General features: G+C 38.3%; 1 protein-coding gene and 1 long non-coding RNA gene across 2 annotated transcripts in view; one reads left to right on the top strand and one right to left on the bottom strand.

Moving 5' to 3' along the window:
- The window catches only part of ADGRV1 (adhesion G protein-coupled receptor V1), a 270,084-nt gene that overhangs the window by 98,974 nt on the left and 147,809 nt on the right, over positions 1–23,301 (bottom strand). The gene's annotated exons all lie outside the window — the stretch shown is intronic.
- LOC129199057 (uncharacterized) lies at positions 631–10,395 on the top strand. The gene is made up of 3 exons (XR_008574576.1): positions 631–917; positions 8,775–8,867; positions 10,190–10,395. It is a non-coding gene; the product is annotated as an uncharacterized LOC129199057 (long non-coding RNA).

The following is a 23,301-nucleotide window of genomic DNA, read 5'->3' as shown; positions in this document are numbered from 1 at the left end:
GCAGTTGGACTAGATGATCGTTGTAGGTCCCTTCCAACCGGAACTATTCTATATTTTCTATTCTATTCTCAAAATAAGTTGGAGATGAGAAAGATGAAATCACTCCCCAGCATCTAGATGTTGGCTGGAGTAATCTGCAGGTGTCTTTCCACCTGCATGCCCACAGGAGATTTCCCCCCCCCCCCCCCCCCCGTAGGAATCACAACACAGGGTAGGGCAGACTCACCATAAATTGGGGTCAGGATGCAATCAGGGTGCCTCCTTGCTTAATATTTTAAGTATGGTAGCAGAGATCTCCCATGCTTCTCCACATGGCTAGCCAGCTGTGAAGAATAACTATTTACCTATCTTCTTTAAAAAGAAATAGCCAAGATGTAATTACAGACACATAGTGCCTTCTGGCTTCACCATGCTTTAGTATCAAACCTCTGCCTAGAGATTAGTCCCCTTATACTGGTCTGGAGATCACCTTCAGGGGCTTCTCCTTTTCTTCTTCAGTTAAAATGCACCAGGTTAAGCAAAGACTTCCTAGTTAAACTGTTAATGGTAATCTGAGTCATGTTTACAGAATTAGTGGCTGCGTAAGCAGCTCAAAAAGCAGGTACACTAAAAACGTACCCTCTAGCAGAAGGCTGGTGATGGTAAATGGTTACGCTTACCACCAGTAGTACCTCTGTTGGCAGAGTGCACGCTCTCTGCAGTCTCAAGAAAAGACAGAGGTGTATGCATACAAAGCAAGACCTTCACAAGACTACGGGACCTGTCCTCATTTGGTGGGCAGAGCTATTCTAAGATGAAGTCTGGTGTGATATGAAAGAATATTTCATTGATGCAGTTCGAGTTTTGCCAGAAGCTTTTACCACATGAGGAGAAATTTACTTAATACAAACCAAGAATTCTTCAACAAGGGCTCACAGGTAAGTTCCCTAGTTCTACTGTTGTTTGTAACCTATGATATTAAAGAAATGCTGGTCTTTTTAAATATTTATGGCAATCTTTGATCCAGATTCCTTCTAAATGTCGAAACATGGCCTAGAGAATGATCAGTTCAGTGCTCAATGTAGCTGTTGTGACATAGGTATCTTTAACTGCTGCTTTCTCTATGCAACACACTTTGTGATTACAGAGCAGGAGGAGGTTTCCCTCCCTTACAAAAATAGAACGCAAAACCTTTGGATTTAGTTGTGTTACTGGAATTGATTTTTGAACCCATGATAATCAACGTGAATCAGTAAATGACATAGGCTATAGCAAGCAGTAAAGATTTAAGATGATTCCACTTGAAGACAGGACTTTTCAGACGCCTATAATAAAACCATTAGAAGCATGCCAGCTGATGTAGATTATTAAGTAGCATTAAATAATGTCTTTGTAGTAATAGTTTATCTGTTCTGTACAAACTCGCCTCATCTGTAAACAAGCCGGGAAGGAACTGGGTCACTAGTGCTCTGACCAATAACTTAGATTAAAAACAGACAAACAAAGAAAAATGCATTAAATATGCCAAAAAGTACAAGGATCCTAGAACTGAGACTAACCTAAAGCAATAACATAGATTAGGTCTTAAGTATAACTTTCAGTATGCAAACAGTATTGTAAAAATAAGTTTCCAAGTGTGGTTCAGGTATTCATAGAATTTAGAAGTTGTATCCTGCTGCCACGGACTTTGTTCAGGGGTACAGACTGAAGCGCTTTTTCAAACTCAAACATAGAAACTTCCTTATCTAGCTAGAATCTGTCCTCTGTGGTTATGCCAACATGTGAAAACGAACTGCAGAGAAAGTCATTTATTCCTAAAATAACTGTTGTTCTAATTGTCTTCATGCAAAAATGATTTAAAATAAACTGATGTTTATTCTGGAATAGAGCATCTGCGTATGAAACTAGTCTGAAAAATTACTCTATAATGCCTACTTCACTATTTTGATATGTAGTGTCTAGAGGTTCTGGTGTGCACTAGATAATACGTTTTCTGTAATAGTTTCTCATGTATAATGAGAATGCAGAACACACATTAATTTCTTTGTCTAAAGTAAGCAGGCTTGCAGATAGTAGTCAAAAGCCAGATATAGCAAAATTTCTAAAAATAAAAAGTGATTCAAGTTTAATCCTTCAAAATGACCTCTCAGATGTTATTAAAGGGACTTCTATTAAAACAGTAATGTAGAGATATAGATTTTTATATTTAAAAAGAATTAACTACTATCTGTATTTTATCTATTAAATTAGATAGCCACACCCAAGGCTGGGCTATGTAGGTTCATATAGTTCAATTCCTGTTTCACAGTCAGGATCTCCAGACAAATGCTAGAAGAATTTGAGCACATGGTTCTGTACTGTCATTAAGTCAGATGCTTTTTTGCATGTTTCTGTCTTAATTACTTACAATTACTTACATCTGAAACATTAGTTTGGTAAACTAGTAGCAGGGCACCCTGGGAATGAAGCACTTAAACATATTCCATGCTTTGGGCACCATTTTGATCATATTTGTATTTATTATCACACTTATTAGCTTCAAATTCCTGATGCACATTTGTAGAACATCAAAATTGGTTCATTAATTTGAGAATGGCTGTCTGTTTATTCAAAGTGACAGAAATAGAAAGGTGGTTTGCTTTCTACATTTTAGAATCACCCACTCTATTTTCCATTAATACATGAAAATATTTGTGTAGTTTATGAAAAGGGTGGGCAAAAAACTGGGATGTGAGACAGTCTTTTCATTTCACACTTCAGATATTTCAAAACCATTCTTAACTGCAAAAATCCTTAAGCCTTGCATAGAATTAGAGTAAAAGAGATATTTAATCTGTCATACCCAAAGCACAGGCAATACCCAGTGATTTGGACTCATCATATCCAGATGCAGATGAATTTTAAGCACTGTAGATGTTCTGAAACTGCAGTAGGTAAAACAAGTTATAACTTTCAAATACTGTGACTAGAAAGGTGTACTAGTGTCCTCATATACTCTCATTTATGCATACTGCTTTAGCTGATGCTCTCCAACATGGTTAATGTTGTTTTAATAGCTTTAGGTTTTGATATGCATACTGGTCACAGGATTGACTGGTGACTCATGTCTCTCTTGAGAGAAGCTGTGGGCCATGGGCTCGCCTTTCTGCATCTCACTTTGTATGGATCCCCTTGGTCCAAAAGTCTGTAAACTGCATCCCTGGGTTTTTATAGAAAATAGACAAAATATCCAAAATACCTCTGCTTTATCATACTTCAACACTGACTAGCAACTCATTTTCCACGGAATCTATTGACTAGATTGGAGTTGCAGATATGGTAGGACAGAAGGACAAAAACCAGCTCATAGATTCCTGGTTTCATCAGGCACATGTAGTCATTTTCAGAGGAGGATGTCCAACATCCTGGGGCAGATGGGGAGAGTGCAGAGGCAGGGGACTGACTCTGTCATCCATCAAAAAGTGCATATTAAATTGGGATGGGTTGATAATGCATTTCTGCATCCAGCACTTTTCTCTGAAGATGACACATACAACTCCAACTTGCTTTTAAAGTCTTCTACTGTGTTGAAATACTTCATTTCCTTGCCCTGATGATGATGGTGGTGGTGGTGGTGACTTAAGGCAAGTGTCATGCTAGATTTAAGTGGCATGCTCACTCTAGATACAGTGGCAAGTTTATTCCCACAGTACTTGAGTCAGCTGTGCAGATGTGGAACAAGCCACACACAACAAAGGGTCCGAAAGTGAAATGGACAGAAGTGACCACTTAAAAAAGAGGAGTTAGAGTAGCTGCAAGAAATGAACAGGAGAAATTGAAGAACTGTAAGAACCCAGTTTAGGGTTTAGCCTAAATCTAGCAGGGAACACATGGAATAGATCCTACACTAAAGGAAATATTCAGCATTCAGACAGAAAAGCCGGGGTTAAAGAATACGATTAAAGGAAAAAAGGCCTCTCTGTGCCTGGACTGCAAGTAGGTGTGGGACAAACTAATGAATCTGGATCAATTCTGCAAATCCTTTGGGGAAAAAGGAGCCAGAATCTATGGCTTCATCATCAGTTTCTCAAAGCCTCATACTGGTGTGAATCAGGCAGCTTCACGGCTACCAGGGAACTTTCAAGCTCTCACGTGAATGAGGAAAAAAACCTATTGCATCAGAGTAAAGTTGAAATTGTGACTTGGGTCTATTTCTACATCCTCAAGTTCTAGGAATATATTTTAGGATGAAAATTCAGGCTCCAGAGTACAGTTCTGCCATAAGCCATTTCCAAATTACCTGGCCTTTGTGTTGCAAGGATTCACCCTCGGGGGTGGGTAAGTAAAAATGGGTCCATGCAGCTTTCCTAGCACTGCCAGTTCAACTGGCTGGGCAAAAAAGACCACCTAGAGGGAGATCATTACTTACATCAGCTGTAAGCAGCTTCAAGACTCTTTTATGATTGCTGGGCATCAGTAGGGAGGCTCCAGCTATGGTTGCCACCTGATTGCAGAGATCAGACGGGGCATGTGAGGGAGATGGCATGGGGCAGTCAAGACAACTTCAGCGAAACCAGATTTGTGTTAACATCCAGCAGGATTTGAGCCCAAACTTTTGTTTTTATAAAGAATACCTCTCTGAAACAAAGCTGTTCTGTGATAAATTGAAAATTATTCCTGTTAAGTATTGTTTATTTGTTATTCAAAAAGATGAACTTCTAGCCTTGACACAGATTCCACTTACTGTGACAAGAAGGAGGAATAATGCCACTGAAGGGAAGGGGGGATAAGATTATAAAATGGAGAGCAAATGAGACTCCTGTTCTCCAATTCTTGTTTTATTTTTTTCCCTGTAAAGACTTAACACCGAGTGACATCTGTTTCTATCAGCCCATCTCGAGCAATATAGGCAGCATCCAGAAAACCCCAAGGTCCGTGCTGCTGCCGGGGACCACACCGACCCTCTCCCACCGACTGCAATGATTGTCCCACCGATGGTCTCCAGTGGGTTCAGTGGTGGGTCCCCAGTGGGGACGTTTTGCCTGATGGATGAGACACCTCTCCCAGCGAGTGTGTCCCCGTCCCCATCCCCTCCTCTCCTGGGGTTTTGTCCCCAGCCCCAGTAGCACCGCTCCAGCTCTCGGCAGCTCCTCTGATTAACTTGCCAGATATTGCAGGGCACCATTTGATTAAAAGGTCACAACCGAGGGCTAGCCTTTTTTTAGTGCAAATACTTCAAATTGTTTTATTTTAGTTGTAATGTTAGTTATTTATAAATTCTTCTGGATTTCATAGTGAAGAAGCACTACCCTCAGCCATTTACATTTAATCCATTGAAATTGCATTTAATAATTCTAATTACGTGATCCACTGACCCTAGCTCGTAAGAAAAACAAAGTCCATTCCTAATAGAGCAGTAATTTTAGAACCATCTTCTGTTTCATTGTGTCAGATTGCAACCAGAAAAAGTAACTGGGAGTACTTCAAATTCATTTCCAAATGAACCTCCTTGCACAAAAATTGCTTTTAGGCAAGAAAGTATTAAGATGCTACAGAATTTTTAAGCTCAAAAATAATGTCTTCTATTACCTTCTAGAACAGTAAGGAAAGTTTGTCATATATAATAACCATGTTTTTTGGTTTGTTTGGTTGGTTTTTTTAATGACAGTAAAACTGATATCCAGACCACTCTATGTACCACTAGTTGACTGACAAAATTAGCTGCAAGAATAGAAAATCTTCTGTGACTTTGCAGGAAAGCAGTGGACTCAGCAGTGCTAGGTTAACAGTTGGACTTGATGATCCTAAAAGTCTTTTCCAACCAAAATGATTCCATGATATATACTGTATAATGTAGTGCAATGGAGAAGTCTCTTCAAGTAGTAACTTGGATACAGCGTTCAGAGTGAGAGGAATAAATATTCATGGCTAAATAAATTTTTCTGGGATCATTTTAAACACTGACTATGCTCCTGCCACGCATAGCACAGAGACCACTTTTCTCTTGAGGAGTCAAACAACTTCAGATCTAAGCTCTTTAAAAAGAGCCATTTGTGATCTGATAGCCTAGCCCAGTTTACATTCCTTCCCTGAGGTGGCTGCAGCTCCTCTGCAGCTCTGCTGCTGTAAAACCAAAGGCTGTTTATGTTTAGGAGGCCCAAAACAATGAATATTTCCCACATATGTGTGGTAATTTTGCAGGCAAGAAAAAGCCGAGACAGAAAGCAGAGTTCCGAACGCCAGCTCTGAAGAGCATACGCTCAAATCACATGTGGAAGGAAAACAGGCTGAGCTGAAGGGTTTTGTGCATGCGTGCATATACAAGAAAGCAAAACCCCCCTCTGCTTAACTGATAATTCTAAAGCAATTAATCACCACATTTACTTTCAAGATGTGAACAAAAGCACTTTTTCTATAGCCTCTTTTTTTTTTTTCTATGAACATGGTATTATCCTCCTTATCTTTTACTGCAACACAAACCAAACACAAAAAATGTTCGTCTTAAACAGTCACACATCTCAGATCTTCCCGAGAGATCATTTCTGTATTTAGTCTCAATATTTTGCTTGTTCCAACAGAAAGAGGGATGGTTTTGCTGTGACCAAGTGCTTCAAACACTTCCTATGCTCAACTACACTAATAATAGCAATTGGTCTCCTCAGACCCCTCCCATGTGTTAAATTAATCAACACTAGAAGGTCAAAGGTGTTATGCACATTAATTTTTTAACTGAAATGACCTCATCACCACATGCTTTGCTCTTCTGTTTCTTCTTAATATGTTCATGTACTCAACTACTGTCACCGAAATAACTTGGGAACTCCAAACTCGCGTTGATTCCATGCCACTTCCACACTGCATTTGTGGATGAGCTTGCTTGTGTTCGCTTCTCAACAGCGAAGCAAAACTGAATTTCACCATTTCAAAGAAAACAACTTAATTTCCTTAGTTCCTTACTTAACCTCATCTGTGCAGGTACCTCAAACGGGTGTCCCCAAGCCCCTTGGCGCAGTGAGGACAGACCTTCTGCCATGCATGGCCATGAGCCATCTTGCATAAGATCAGCTTTAATCTGCGTTGTATCTTGCACACAGATGTGATTTCATCTGCCTTTTTCTTTAAGTCAGCTGAACATGAGCTAGCTCCAGATCAACACTGGCTAACACTGTGTAGTACTTGAGAAAATAAGTCTTGCTGAGAGGCTGAGTCCCATGTTAGTTTGAACAAAAAGCAACTCTTAACTGCGGCTAAACAGGTTTTGCTCAGAGCTGGCCTGAGTTCAGTGTGAAGCACGAGAAGTGTATGCTTATCTCTGCCAGGAAAGGACTACACAGGCATATCCTTGCTCTCCAAGGTCTGATGAATAAAATGTCACTGGATAAGATTAGGTTCACACACTGCATTTTTTTGCATTGCACAGCCACTCGGATGGGAGTTCAGGGAAATGTATTGGGGAAAAAAGTAAGGTTCTCCTAAACTCTTCCAGGAATTGCAGGCTGCTGTGATGGCCCCTTCGGGTCTATGGCAACTGACAAAATTTATAGTGAAGCAAAGCCATTTGGTGAGGTAGTAAATTTGTGCAAACCATCTAAAAATGCAGAAATTGAGGGACACCAGCCCCTTTGTCAGTTCTTCATCACTAAAAATGCATATTAGAAGACTTATCTAGTTTCTCCAACCGTGCTAGCTGGTGTAATAAAAGATATTATCTTTTACAAATTTTACTGTGAGCAAACTGCAGCTACAGCAGTATTACTACATGAATCATACTATAATTTAGCGTATCCTTATGAACATATATATCTCTACCTTTTGTTTGATTGGATGCAAGCATACAGCATGAAAATATGGAATCAAGCAGACGGATCAAAACCCCAGGTGTATAGCTTATGCCAGGCTGAACCCTTCCTACACAGACCCAGATCCCTCACTGCAGATTCTTCTCTGCTTCCCTGATTTGTACACAGCCAGCAAACAAGTTCAGAATCTTATCTGGAAGCAATGTGAATGTAATTGAAAAACATAAGTTCTACTTTTCACTCCACGTGATTAGTCATTTCAAGCATTTCTTACTACAAAGTACAAATTAATATATGAAAAAATGGGATTATTTTCCTATGTTTTACCGCATTTTTGTGTCTTGAGTGCAAATCTAAACCCCTAAGGTTAGAAAAATTAGTATCTATGCAGAACAAATGAGCTCAACATTCTGTTAATATTTTTTTCTCTCCATTGTCTCAAACTTGTTTACTTAACACTTCAATACTTATTGATGTGACTGCTGAATATAGAGCATTAATTCAAAGCGTTTTAGAGACTGCAATATAGGATTCCCTTTCATTCCCTCCTTAGGTAAATTAATTGTAAAGAAATTCCACACTGAATAGGTACAAAACCCCTACATGAATGAAGAGTCTTACGAGCTTTCAGGTTGGAGCGTGGGTAAAGACTGCCTCTCAGTGGGCATATCTGCTTTGTGTGAAAGCGAAAGTCATCTCATTAAGTGGAAATCCCCCATCATCATTTCTGTTCTGGTGGTTTTGTCACTGTCTAAATTAAACAGACCTGGAAGGAGATTGCCATCAAGTGTTTCCCAAGAAATGCAGCAATTCATATGATTTACTATGCTTTCATGCACTGTTATGCTTATCATCACTAGAATTCCTATACTGAAAATACAGGAGGCCTTTCTGGGATTAAAAAGGACCTTTTTTTTTTTTTTCTTTTCTCCTCATCTGCACACATTAAAAGTGACCTGTTCTTCATATTGAAATCTACTTTGGCTAATTTTGTAACTCCTCTTTTAATTTTTTCAGAAAAGATGTATGTCAACAAAGGTCTTGACAAAGGTACCAAAGTTATCATTTTACCAGGAGCATCAACTCATTCCCGGCTAACCAAGACCATGGGTAAATAGCACCGCCCTGCTCTCAAAATGCCTAACTTTCTCTTTAGAACAGAATTAAAGAACATTTGGTTTGACCAGGAAGTAGAAAACTAAAATTCAAAATAATACACCCCTCAGGAATTAAGATTTAAATTGCAAACAGGTGGGAATCACTTCCGTAATATTTTGATGACAGTGAGAATGTGAAAACAAAAGACAATTCTGAAGAGATTACTATCAGCTAAGTAAAGACCAAGCAACTGTTTATTACATTTGATAGCATACTCTACTATTTGATGGAGCATTATATTTTATTTCCTGCAGAAGTAAACAGTTCAACAGTAATGCTATAAAACTGAGATGGAAATTAGTACATTTTTACAAATATATTGGGATTTGTTCTGTGTTCATTTTTGTCTCTGAATTTTGATTTTTTATCATCATTTTATTACACTAATCTCTGTTCCAGAAATGTAGAGACTTGCAGATTTTCATTATATTATCTTCAATCTCATGAAACTCCTTACACTCAGGAAGCAATTTTTGCAAATACCTACCTTCACTCAAAGTGGCTTTTGGTTTTTTATTACATTTTAACAACATGGCAGAACACACGGAGCAAACCCAAGACCGCTGTTTGCTTTGGGCTGTGACTAAAGGATGCAGGAAGAGACAGTTGGCACAGAGATGGGGAGAGGACAAGGCATTAAAAGAAGGGTGAAACAGACTTGCAGACTATCAGAGGAATGTTAAATAGAGAGTTTGCAATGCAGCATTTTTAGAAATCTGGATCAGAGCATAGGGGGAGGGGAAAAGTCATGGTTTATACCCCTGAGGAACAGAAAATCTTGGAAGCCCACCTATTTTCTTGAAGGTCAGCTCTTTCTAGGCTCAAGTCTTGTGACTATGAGACACACCTTTGAAAAGGAGGTTGTTCATGTTCTTTGCACAGGACTGACATAACCAGTTTATGAACTGGCATCTCCGAAGAGGTTAGCAAGCCACAAAACTCAGAGAAGAACGTATTTTTAGCATGCACTCACATTAGGACATTGCTGCACAGTGAAACCTCAAGCTTTGTGCTCCAAGAGCAATCGAACAGGTTTCCATTTCTTTTATTCTTCTAAAACCTCTTTCCTCTAGGCCTGAGCTGACCCTAAACAAAGAAATTCAGCCAGACTGGCGAGGCATGAGTCAGGGGAAGCTGACTTGAAAATTAGTATTCTTCAACTTCCCCTTTTCTCTCCCGTTTCCCACCATCTTCCCTGACTTAAAGTTCTCGATTTCTTTTCTTCATGATATCCAGACTAACAATCAAAATACATTATTAAAATTTATCTTTAGGAATGGAAGCAAGATACACGGAAGAATAAAACCACCAGCTGGAAATACAAGAAGAGGCTACAAAGAAAGAAGCCAGAAGCAACTGTAAATGACGTGGAGAATTAATACTGTTCATGCTTTGAGGAATCACACAAAAAAAAGATTACCTAGCCCTTAAAAACTTCGACAGTATTCAGAAGCAGTACCACTGCATGTAAAGAGTTAATATTTTGGAGTTGTGACAGTTACTTTTTATGTTTAAATTAACCTAGAACAGAGTTTATCGTTAAACTGACTATCCCCTAAGAGAAAAAGCACGTTTGCAATGTGACAGAGGGTTAAAAACTGTGTTGCAGCTTAGTTACAAAACGGACCTTCTCCCCCCCCCCCCCAACATTATTAATTAATTGTTAGTTGAGTGATAAGGTTTAATTCCCGGTACGTTTTCCCACTGTGGCAGAATGCTGTTGGAGGACAGCTAAGTGAGAACACAGCCACGCTGATTGCAGCAGCGGGTCAGCGCTTGGCACCCGGGCTCACCAGAGATGTGCCAGTCTTCGTACGGAGAGGTTGAAAGTATTTTTGTTTACTGAAGAGAAAACTCTTCAGTGCTTTCTATGGGAATGAACTGCCAGGTATCAGCCACATTAAAATACTCTCCACTTGTCTTAAAATATTTCTGCCAGATAATCAGACGGCTGTGTAATTTAATGTATTTTAAACTTGAAATGTAGAAGCAATATTAATAGCTTTATCCAGCCAGTATGTTTAAATGTTTTTCACATTATTCACGTCACTACAGAGAATTAATTCACAGCTGCACGCCGGTTTGCCAGTTTTGAGACACTGTAATAAATCTGTCGCAAACACCACCATTCAAATACCTTATGTGCTCTTAATGAAAACGTTCCTTTTCTTTCCTTTTTAATTTTAATATCCTTTTATTTGTGATTCAAGGCAAGAAAAAGTCACAAAGACCAATTACAAATGACTTTGGTACCATTTGCAAGCAGAAGGTGGGAGTGACAAGATCATTGACAGGAGTACTGGGTCTCAGTAGGTGGTGCTGTGGGTAGAAAACTCTGCTCTGGCTGTCAGCAAACTGAAATTTATTCATACACAAATTGGTTCAAGAATACAGTTTATAAGTGATTGGTATAAACTCAAATACCTGAAGTATATAAGAAGGAGGAGAAGAAAAAGTATGTGTTTTACTGCACTATCTTCCATTTCTCCCAATGATGAAACTGAAATGAATGCTGCGTTAAAAAAAAAAAAAAAAGACTAAGTGCCAGAAAAATACTCTTGCAATAGAGTATGTGAGAAATCAGTATGAGATCATGGACATATTAGCACTGACAATTTTAGTATTACATGGCTAGTATAGATCCTTCAGTAAGTGACTTTCAAAGCAATCACTCCTACAACTACAATGCACTGTCAAAGACACACAAAACTTGGCCTTCTTCTGCCTGAACATGCAGGCATTACAGTCAAAACCCCCCTCTCTCTCCTGGTGCACAGGCATGTTCCCTAATGTGCACTGAAGGCAGGCATCAAATTAGGAAGTGAAGTAATAACAGGAGGTGGTGTCGTTAGTGCCAGACAAGAGTTCATCCCACTTACAAATCTAGCTAGGCATGAAATTCCTGAAATTCCAGAAAGGATTTGCATGAACATCTGATTAGTTTATCTATCTGCTATGATTTTGAATATGGCTATTTCTTATAGATTTACAGAACATATCCCATGGGTCCACTGCCTTTTACACAGTAAAAGATGACCATTTGCCCCCTGACCAGTGCCTTCCACTGCAGGTAAGAGACGGTCAACACTCACTGAAGAACAGAGTTGTTTGGTGTGACAGTGAGCACAACCTACTCAGTTTTGACCTCTGTGGTCCTGTGTGACCTGCAAATAAGTTTTAAATAGTAAATGTTCAACAAAACTCCATTTCATCCTTGCCCTCATCCTAGTCAACTATAATTGGGTTTTTGTTTGGGGTTTTTTTTTTTTTTTCAAGAAAGGAAAAGTGGAAGAGCTCCTCCTGAATCCAGCATTAACTAAACATTCACAGTTTCTAAGGATTATACGCGGAGTTCATATAGAGAAATGTTTTTCAGGGTAATCCTAATATTATTTTCATCATTTCATACCTTCTCATATTGGCATTTAATTTGTTTGGAGATGGGAGACAATGGCTGTTCCACTCAGGAACCACCTCAAGTCTTCATTACTCAAGTTGAACACATGGTTAGCTAATTCTTAAGATACACATGGGGCAGGTTTCTTCATTCCAGCATATATAATACACAAACAAGAGACTACTTGCAAAATTCTGTTTGTGAACGTAAAATAATGCTCCTTAAAAATAATTTCCTCCTCACTTTTTTCCTCCTTTTCCTCCTCTGGATAATAGGAGAGCTACCAAGGGAACCACTGGAACTGATCTTGCCTGTTTCTGTTCCAGCTGCTAACAAAAAGGAAAAGTCTTCTTTCCTGCGGAAAAAGGATTGGAGCTTCTGGCTCCAATATAATTGTTTATAGCTCCCTAAGGTGTTTGACTACTCGCTTCACCCCTTTGTAGACTTGTATGTTGAAACAAAAGGAGATATTTATATGTAACCACGGTATGTTTTTAGCACTGCAAGGGCTACTATAGGAAGACCCTTTCTGACTATGGTTTCAACCCCTTTCTCAAGGGAGAGACTTTTCAGCAAAATAAGTCATTGTTTGAGTGTGGGTTAATGTCACTGTTAATTTATAGAAAGGCATCATCAATAGTTTAAGAACTTTATACTTACCTTGGTCAATCAGTGACAGATAAACCACATTATGAGGGAGAACTGTATAAGTGATTAATTTCAAATCTCACATAAACTTCTAAGTAGCACATGGAAAATTACAGTGTCTGCCCTGTGGTAAGACTTTAGCGTCCTATCTACTGTGGAAAAATCTGGGAAAATACAGAAGAAAATGAGAAATGGGTCTGCAGACAGGCAGAATTTTAAATGCTTTCAAGTAAACTATTGTGAGAAACATAAAAAATAATAACTATATTTACATTTACCTATATTAAATTTAAAAGTGGCTACTATTATTTAAGGAACTTTGTTTAAACATTAACATCTTAGCCTAACAATGACTATATAGCTCAATGTGAAAACAGACAATACTGCTTACCCGAATACCGACCCCAAATAACCCTTCACAGACTTGAATTCCAGCAGGCAGTGGAACTGCTTTTTAGCAGAAAATTTAACAGAGAATTTGAGCTGCTGTCAATTGCAAGTTCTTAAAATTTATGGTAGAAATGCATCCTCAGAGTGGAACCTTTCAAAGAAAATCCTAATAGCTAGAAGACTGAATTTCTGGAAAAGCAACTCAGAATGTAGTATCGATCCTAACTTTGGTTAGTGTCTCAAAGACAAAATGGGATTATTGAATTGGCAGACAAAATTTAGATTTTTTTACTAAGAATATGCTTATGTTGTGATTCTTTTCACACTGGAGTAAACAGACCACTAGTCTAGGACTGAAGGGACCGAAGTTTGAATCCTGGCTCTGCCCTATCCTAATGTAAGGACTCACAGAAGAGTAAGGATGCTTCTCTGCCTCCCACTTTCTCCATCTACAAGACAGAGATTTCAAAGTTTTTTTAAGCACTTTGTGATGGGCTTTGAAAAGATGACACATAAGTATTACATGCTGTTGCCGTGCTTATTTTTAAAACTGTCCGTCGCTTGAAAGGAGACAAGTTGTCGTGCTTGAGCCATGCAGCTGCATTTCAGACCTCTCCTGACCTAAGGCTACAAAGATTAATAAGTAATACTATAATTATGAATGGTGGTTAAACAGCAATCTAGATTCCAAAGCCAAAATATACAGTTCTCTTTCATGTATATAAACTTGCCCCAAATTAAACAAACTCGCTTCAAAGGTCTACAAGACCAGAACTGAACTCTGTCACCTTTACAGGCCACTTTATTTGAGAACACTGTCCTTGATATGTTAAAGTTCACTGGGCTACATTCACACTGTTTGTTATTAAACATTAAATCTGATTCTGTGAAAAAAAAATATTCTTTTTCTGGAATGTTACACCCTGTGCCAGAAGTTTACAATTTACAGATCTACTCACACCATTTGAAACATCAGTCTATAAAAAGGCTTAGCGTAGTATTTTTCTAGTAGCGTTTTCACTTCTGTTTTTCCTACCATAGCAATCAGAAGACATTGAAGACCTTCCACACTGAGAGGTTTTCATCTGCCAGACTTAGCTTTGTCATATTATTTGACTCAGGAGACATCCAGCTGGCTGAAACTTTTTATGCCAACACATACGATCATTTTTTGCCTAGAGGAGTTTTGACTATCTTTACCATAGTCCCCTAGACAGCACTGCAAAAAGTCTATGGTGACACAGCAATATCAACAAAAAGGCATTAATGTCATGAGTCATGGCCACTATGAGAGAATAATGTTAAATTGCAGCAGAGGCTACTTGTGGAAGCTTTAATTGTGAAGATGTGTTGAATGAACCTCATCCCAGGACTTCCTAGTGCACTTCTGGAACTGCTTGTTATAGCATTCTCAGTTCACTCATTTTGAAGTCATTGATGTCGTCACTGGTGCCCCTACCTTATGAGTTCCCCTTGCTGAGCACTATCAGCAGTCTGGAAGGCTCAGGCATGGTTGTCTTGTTTTGTTGCTGTTTGGCTCTCTACAACTCTGTAGAGTAAGGATGTTGAATATTTTTTTAATTTTTCTTTTGCTATCATGAGAAACGTACCTTAACAAACCACAGTGTACATGATCTAAGCACAATAGGTAAAAATCTGAGATCCTTCCATAAAGATATTTGCTATAGAGTTTGCCAACTCTAGACTTCCAATGGCTGGTCTGGATCAGTGAAACAAAATGCTTCAGTTTAACCCATTGGAAACTTTGACCAAAATTAAAATTTTGAGCACAATATTTCTATTTTGGTATAATGTCACCTGCCAATGAGAAAATGATTAACTAAGGTTCTTCCACCTAATGGCCATTTACATGGGTGGATCCCATCGAGCAGGCCAATTCTAATTATTCCACCACACAAGAAAAGGCACAGTGATCAGGAGCCTCGCCATCTAAAAATCTATGGTACTGTATTTTGGATTAAAGGGCCAGAAGGTATCTAAGCAAAACTTGATTTATTATCCAGTCATGCCCTTTATTATTAAGCCAAAGATACTAATTGCTGTCTCCTGCTTCTCCCCGCGTTTTGGTAATTCCTCTCTTTCTCCACCAGGTTGACTCACAGAAAGATGTTCTCTTCCAGGAAAACGCTCACACACTGTATCCTCATCTGACTTTCAATCTCTGCTGTTCCACTGCTGTGGATCTCTGTTTCACAGTTTTAAAATCTCTGATTTTCACTATGATTTTCTAAGGTTTTACCAATCCCAAATAAATGTATAACACAAGCAAATGTTTCTCCCAGTATAGACAGAGTTCATACATAACAGAAATTACAGCTTATGGAGGAGATGCATCTTTCTTTCTACTGTTGTTACATAGTTTTAATATTGTGAACAACCACCAAATTTGTAATCTCTTCTAAAATCATACAAGCTTTTTGAGCATTCCCACAAATTCATTGAAAAATTAAGTCTGTTAAGACTCAAAATACTTAATCTTTTTTAATTACTCTGATAAATGAGAGAAAGTGTTCAAAATCCCTCCAGTTCTGCTTGTAGGAATAAAGCAGGAAAGCACAATTTACTTCTTGTTTATTGTTGACCTTTATATTCCTTTGTTCATACTCCTTTGGGAAACATAAGCCGTGATCACACAGGAGATACACATAAGGCAGCATTTCCCAACCACATAGGAAGGACTGATGGCATATTCTTGCAAGAGAAGCCAAAATGGGATTCTGTATATGTGCTTTGTGAACAACATTTCCAACATTTCTCCTGACTTCCAACAAAACCAGTTATTATTTGGTATTTGAAATTTGTAAAAACAGCTTGAATGATGCTTATACAGAGTCAAGGAAAAATATCATCATGGGCATACAATGTACTTTGCCATCCAACACAGTATTTCCAGCTGTTTAGTAAATCACTATTATTCTACACTGTTTCTGTTTCCCAGGAAACACAATAAGAATGAACACAAAGCAGACCTCAGCATGAACTCTGGAAAGATACAAAGGTGACTTGCCCATGCAGTCAACACGTGATTGCTGAATGAGAGTGTTTGGGTCTGGAGATGCTGGCACATACCTATATTTACTGAGAATGAAAAAGTTAATAAAGCCAATGCACAACTTCCAACCTCTTTGCCTGTGAACGATTACCTAAGATGATCTTTTTAATAATTTTTGTTTGTCTATTTGAAAACTGATCTATTCCTGGCCACAAAACTCACTTCATGCCCCACTTTTATCTCTCTCTGGAATGTTTGCAATAAAAGAATAACAAAAAGCTTAGCATCTAAACTGCCTGCTTGTTGCTTTAAGATTAGGTAAGGAGCAGAAGCATTACTTTTGTACAAAAGGATAATGTCATAGAATCACAGAATCATAGAATGGTTTGGGTTGGAAGGGACCTCAAAGCCCATCTATTTCCAAGCCCCTGTGCTGCGGGCAGGGACACCCTCCACTAGCCCACATTGCCCAAATGTCCTGACAGTACTTTGCTTTGCTTGTGAAAAGGCCCAGTAACAGGCATATATCACTTTCTCAAAAGCATTAAATTATAGTACTAGAGAACACACTTAGTAGTGATGGCAGCCTGAACACACTTGTGTTTTGTTTGCAGATCCCTGCTTCTATTTGCCCAAACATGGGCAAGTTCTAGCTAATTCTATTTAATCCATAAATCTAAGACTCTGGACTTAGACCTGTTAAGTTTCATCAAAAGTACCAGGGACAGCATTGCAAGAACACCACAATCAGAAATATTTGACAAGAAAATAATGCTATAAAAGGGGTTGGACAGACTACATTTTGTCTGCTACATAAACTGCATTTACCTACTGTCAGCACACCCCAAAGCATAACACTTTGAGGCACATAACTCAGAAAACAAAGCTAGCAAATGATTTTCCATGTTGGATAGTTCACATTGGGTTCACAACTGCAGAACACCAACATCACAACAACATATCACCTCCTTTGTAGTAAAGAAGTGCACCTTCCCAGAAAAATCAGGCTTTTCTCATTAGTGGAAAAAAAAGCTGAAAAATACTGCTGTTAACAGTTTAGTACCTCTGTCTAACACAGTCACCAACATTATCACACCTAATCCTCAAAAATGGATTTCGTTTACTATTTCTGATTGGAGAAACAAAGCACTAATGATAATCATCCCCACTTCTGTAAAATTCCACATACAGGGATTTTCCATCAGTAAGATATTTAAGCAGAAACTTTTACTTTACCAGCTATAGCTGTCAATTAAAAAAAAAAATCTGTTCAAAGACAAATGAATCCCTCCTGCGGAACATTTAATAACGTAGTAGTTAGGATGCTCAGCTAGCACACAGCAGACAAAGGTACAAACATCTTACTCTTTCTCAGTAAGTGGCACTAATGCATCCAAGGCGAATATACTAATAATGAGCTACAAAACACTTTATGCAGGGTGGAATACCTTAATCTCAGAGATGGAGAGAAGCTTAAGTTGTACACATCAGTTGTGTGATGGTCACTGAAAAACAAGTTTCCCCAAAAAATTCTTAAGCCAAATACAACCTATGGTATTATACAGTAGAAAGGCAGTACAAGGGGAGCAACATTCAAATGACAGTGACAATTATTTGTGAGGCTCTAATGAGCAACTCTCTGCTTTAAAGAACTCTTTTACACTTTAACTTCACTTTAAATTCTTTCATTTAAACAATTAAAAAACTCTTTCCTTAAAATTAAGCTGGCCACATCACAATTCACTTCTTCTGCAGTGTTTTACATGACATTTTTCAAGCTAAACTGCCACTGTGAAATTACAATTGTTTCAGTCCATGAGTATAATGGGTTTCCGAAGTCACCTAGAGCCAGATTTTCACTGTCTTATTCCCCTGTGTGAGTCATCCCATTGGTTTCAGTAGCAAAACCTGCGTGACTAATATCTTATCTCTTATGAAGAGCTTAAATTGGCCTTTGCTGCTTTATTTATTTGACATGCATGTGTATTTATGTGTATTTTACTATCCTTACATTTGTTAATATAATACTGTGGGAATAACTTAGGTGAAATGCATGGGATTGTACCTATATGCTAGAGAAAGGAGAAAGGTTGCAATGATCTTGCTAGTCATTTTTTGTATACAGTCCAGCCTCGCAACAGTGAGCCATCTGCTCCATGACAATACTTCCATCACGGAAACTCCCTGTTCCAAACAGATTCCAACAATTCTGCTGGGACTATAATAATGTAGAATTTCATTACGATGCTTTTGAAAGAGCATCAAGTGCAGCAGTCTTGGAAGTTACCTTCTGTCAAGCAAGTGTATCACACATCCAGATATCAGAGTTACATGCTTCTTTACATTGTTCTGCCCACTGAAAAAAGTCAGGAAGGTGATTTAATGAAACAGCTAGAGTATTCCAAGTGAACTTTATGGTGCATGTTGGCTTCCCAGCTGGTTAATGGCATTTCATAGGCTGGAAGGGCTTTATGAGAGCTTTCTGGTTGCTGTGGGAGTCTGCAGAGAATGATGTTAAGCTGATACATGTTCTTAGTCTACTTTAATTTTCATCATCAGCTATCTGTAGCTGTTATCAAAATGAGAGGAGATAGACATATCATGCTAAGTCAGCTTTTTAAGCACCCCTGCAACAGATTAATGGATTCATCTTGGTATTGCTCCTTAGATGTACATGGCTGGAGTATAACTGTTCAGAAAGCTAGACTCTGTGGTATGCCTACAGCTATTGATTTGTAGGACTAAGTGCCACATTTTCTGATACTCCCTCTACTAAAAAAGTATACTCATTTGTGCAAAGTCTGCTTTAAGAAACCATACATTTTGCAGGAGAAGCACGGGCACCGTTCAGTTGCAACATTTTCAGTATTTAAAATGTTTTACAGTAACAATTTGTCTTCATACATGAAGACAAATTTTCTTAAGGATTTTGGTCAGCTGACTGATTTGTATGGATGGATCTGTACCTCCTCTTTTTGACAAGCTTGGGAGATGCATGCAAAGAAAAGAGTTCACTTCCTCAATTAAATATAGATTTCAGTAAGAAAATTTAGCTACCATTTTTTACAAGTTCCTGCTTTCTTAGGATGACCAAAAAGATGCCATGTTTTTCTTGGATTTTTACAGCTTTCGGAAAGAAAAACCAAACAGAAGCATATTCTGCTTTCAGTCTCGAGCAAGATTAACTAGCACATCAAGAAATGATGAAACCACAATATTTACGCTTGATAAATCTAATCAGTTTATTGCTACATAGTGTGAGGAAAATGGAGCATGTGCCCTCTACTGAGCGAAGAGTGTATATAGTCCTACACAGACATTTCTTCACCCTGAAAGAGGGGGAAAAAGGAAAAAAAGAACCTCTATATATGATTGCCAGACACATAGCAGAAGGGAAACAACACAAATTCTGTCAAACCAAAGTAGAAACTTTACAAGGCTATCTTCAAACAACTTTTTGAACACTCTGGGATAGCATTTCCAAGTATTTTTATTCCTTTTTTTGCCAATACAGTTTGCTTCACTAACATTTGCATGTTGTCTCTTTCTGCCAATAGCAAAAAATCCTGTCCTATAGAATGAATGCAGAAAAATCTGTTTGGTCTTCATAATAGGCTACACGCCATTATTTTCAAGCCAGGACCACAATAAAATGCTTGCTTCTGATATATGGCATACCCATCCCATGGTAGGCACATGGGACTCATGCTAAGTAGCTTGACAGTACAGCAAAAAGGGTGTTTGGCAAAACAAGGTACAAGAAAGTGGTGGGGAAAAATCCCCTCTATGGAGGCAGAACAGGAAATCTGCACCAAAGCACAGCTTTTTGGGATAGGCAGCTGCAGAACTGGAGCTCCGGAGAGGCACTGAACCAGGCTGTGGGAGAAGTCACGGGGAAGATGACTTGCTGTCTCTGACCCACACCGAGACGATGACAGGCCATTTTGGAAAATAGCATTTTATAACTTCAAAACTTTTATATTGAAAATCAGAGCAGCCTAAAGTTGGTCTCCCTACCGATGAGAGTTGGACACATAGAAGCTTTTGGCTAGTTCCAGTGTATCCCTGCATGGAAGTTTTATACCATTTGCTGAAAACTAGTTCAGCAAATAGCTGTTCACTATAAGGCTACTCTTTATTCTAGAAACTTATTACTGCTATTTAAAAATTTGTTTTACTTTAATATCCCACATAAGCATTCTATGAACTAGAATGGAAGCCTGAGTAGTACTGCTCCTTAAGGTTAGCCTGTTGAGAAGCTAATGCAGAACAAACCACAACCTGAAAATTCTTCTGTCCAGGTGTTGTTCCTTCCAGGATTTTCTCTCATACCTACCCATACCCCTCTTTCCTCTGTTCAGATAACCCACTCTTACATCTTCTTCTTTGGAATGGGGAAATGAGCTGCCAATATTGCAGTGAGTCATCAGGACCTAATGAGCATCTCTGTAAGCTTTCTATCAGCTACCACCTTAGAAAGTCAGGAAAAGAAGGTAGTTGCACTCATGCTTACATGCACTTTTCTTGCTTCTTATTTAACTGTTTTTAACTAGTTTACCTGATAGGAAGACAAAGTTACTGGACCTAAAATTCCCATAACTGTACTAGGGATAATAAATTGAAGAGACAGCATCTATTCGCTGTAACTCAACCTCTCCATCTCATTCTGTCAAATACTCAATACTAAATAATTAGCTTAAGGGTTGTTTTTTGTTGTTGTTGTTGTTGGGTTGTTCTGTGGGGTTTTTTCATTTTTTTTTTAAGTTGTAGGCATGAAGAGGACTTTGTTTTTAATATCCAGAAATAGAAACTCCAAAGAAAGTAGGAAATTGAAGGCTTTTGGCCTCAGCTGACATTTCTGTTTTCTCTGTTCCTCTCTCCATTCTCTAACAGTTTAGCTAGCCCAATAATTCCTTTGTGTACTTTCTATTGCTAAAAAAATTAACACAAATCAATAAGTATTGTCTATGATAGATTGGTTTATGCTCTGAGTAGGAGGGTTTTTTTCTAACATGTTCTTGAGAGGTCCCTTCCAAGGTAAATCATTTTCTGATTCTATGATCATACCCAAATATCATGTCTAATTTGTGACAAGAAAGTCTGTTTACTTATCTTCCTTGTATATGAGAACCTGTAACCAAAGGGAAGGAAATGAGAGGAGACATCACTCATAAAACAGAAGGTTCCACAGAAGTGTTCAAGGCCAGGTTGGATGGGGCTTTGGGCAACCTGGGCTAGTGGAGGGTGTCCCTGCCCATGGCAGGGGTGGCACTGGATGGGCTGGGAGGTCCCTTCCAACCCAAATCATTCCAGGATTCTATGAAGGTGAGAGATATATAATAAAAGAAAAAAAAATGTATGGAGGACTAGGTCTGCATAATGTTGCTCCTGAAAACTAAGACAAGAAATGTGGGCTCCATGAGACCCAGAGGAGCAACTCAAAGTACTTTATGTCACCTGCATGGCATGGTATACAAGAAGTAAAATTTTTGCAAGATGAGCTTAAGTAGACAGAATTCAACCTCATGCAAATGAGCTCCAGGAAGCAATTAAAATATTGGAGTGTATATGAAGGATTTGGGATATAAATTAATGAACTGATCTTTAGAATGTTACAAAGAAAACACTTGATCTCGGCCTAGATATGCATGACAAGGAGATGGAAGATTTCACAGTAAATCCCAGGTTATATACCTCACATACAAAGGCTGATGATTATGTTTGTAATAAAGATTAGAAGATAAACTTTAAAAAGCTTTTTCTTTTTTTTTTTTTAAGCTGAGACAATGCCAATTAATTCAAGAAAGGACTTGGTGGTAAAAGGTAAAAACAAATTAGTTTGCATGAGTTTGCAGTTATCCACAAACAAAAATATTCATGAGATCATGTTGTTTTAATACTGTGAATTTTTGCCTTACATTAAAAATCCATGCAACACCACTAATTATAAAATGCCATGTTTCCACTAGCTGTAGTACATACAGTTTTAAGGAACATCATGCTTTTTCATGGCATATCTAAAAAGGCTGGCAACTGACTGCTGACAGTGCACTCTTACAGTCTTGTTTTTATAATTTAAGTTACAGAGTACAGCCATTTGGCAAGTGGTGTGGTAAATTACAGCAAAGTAATATTTGCCAGACAATCTCTATGATGAGCTCCTTTTGGCAATGTACCACAATATACGTTTAAGAAATTTTAAAAAATTGCAGTGTTGGGCTTTGCACATATAAGAAACAGACCATATATAACAACAGTCTAATGCTGTCGCTTAGTTGCTGAGCAATCCTATTCATCATTTAAGAAAACAAAGATCCCTCATAATGAATAATGTCCAAAGTGATTGAGATACCTTCAATTTCAGCAAAAATGCTAAGTTTTTTTGGTGCTGTCCTATGTAAATTAAGAGTACCTCAGAATAAAAATATAATCATGCCTCTTATAAATCTGTTGAAGGAAGACAAACTGAGGGAGATTAACAAGAATAGGAAGATAATAAATTTGTGAAGCCCACACATAAAGAGTCTTCTGATGCCTTAGATATTAATGATGAAGACAAAGAGGCTGGAAGAGACACTGTTCAGAGACAAAAAACACTGAAGGCTGATCATTGACACCCAGGCAATATTAAGAAGTATTTCAAATAATGTGCAAAGCAGAGAGTGGAAGCCTCCAATGTACCTCAGACATGTGAAGACTGCCGTTGTCAACGTGCATGAACCTACCAATGAGACAGCTTAAAAAGGGTAAGATCGCCAATGAACAAGGTGACATTTCTGAGTCACCAAATGCAATACAAATGCCACTTATCCATCACAAAAGAAATCTCATTCACTATCTTGCTCTTTTACAGACAGAATTCTTGACACATTAACTTCCCTCTTCAGGCTGTTCAACTAGCTGGTCCTATGTTCTTCAAATGGTATTATTTTCAGGGT

This window comes from Grus americana, chromosome Z (assembly GCF_028858705.1).
Source record: "Grus americana isolate bGruAme1 chromosome Z, bGruAme1.mat, whole genome shotgun sequence".
NCBI lineage: Eukaryota > Metazoa > Chordata > Aves > Gruiformes > Gruidae > Grus > Grus americana.
The sequence above is the reverse complement of the archived record's forward strand: the minus strand, read 5'-3'. Positions and strand labels throughout refer to the sequence as shown.